Consider the following 539-nt stretch of genomic DNA (forward strand, 5'->3'; position numbering starts at 1 on the left):
ATTTGTAAGTTCACTAGTGTAGATTAGTTAGTAAAACAGAGTAGTATAGTACAATGATGTAGCATCATAGAATAGTTAATACAGTTTTCCACAGTTTCTGTTTCTCTGTTTTCTTCATTCTATCACTTGTCTGTATTTTTATACGCTTCTTTTGCAGAGACTGACGATGCCATTTAGGCGAAATATATTTCTCAATTACTACTAGTGGTTGGACTTGATTTTTGTTGGTTACGTTTTCTTAGCACCAAATTATTAGTTTTTTTAAAACTTACATTTTTTGGTCACCAAATAACAGTCATTGTTAAGTTGATGTAATTGGCCAACAAGTTATATTTATGGTCACTTTTGGTTTAGAAAAATGACAACAGCATGTGCTGATGAAATTGTGGCGTTTGGTAAATGTTTGGAAAGGGATCACAAAAGATCGTTTGTCTAGTAAGTACTGATTCATATGCTATTGTTTAGTTGGGGAAATCAACAGATTTGAAAATAACTTTTCTACTATTATGCAGTTGCCGCGATGAGCAAGTAAAATTTGA

General features: G+C 32.1%; 1 long non-coding RNA gene across 1 annotated transcript in view; it reads left to right on the forward strand.

The window, feature by feature from the left end:
- Positions 1 to 539, forward strand: part of LOC104266058 — a 985-nt gene extending 446 nt beyond the window's left edge. The window contains exons 2-3 of the long non-coding RNA XR_717403.3: positions 355 to 435; positions 513 to 539. This is a non-coding gene — a long non-coding RNA (uncharacterized LOC104266058). The remainder of the gene's footprint in view (positions 1 to 354; positions 436 to 512) is intronic.

This window comes from Ciona intestinalis, chromosome 9, assembly GCF_000224145.3.
Source record: "Ciona intestinalis chromosome 9, KH, whole genome shotgun sequence".
NCBI lineage: Eukaryota > Metazoa > Chordata > Ascidiacea > Phlebobranchia > Cionidae > Ciona > Ciona intestinalis.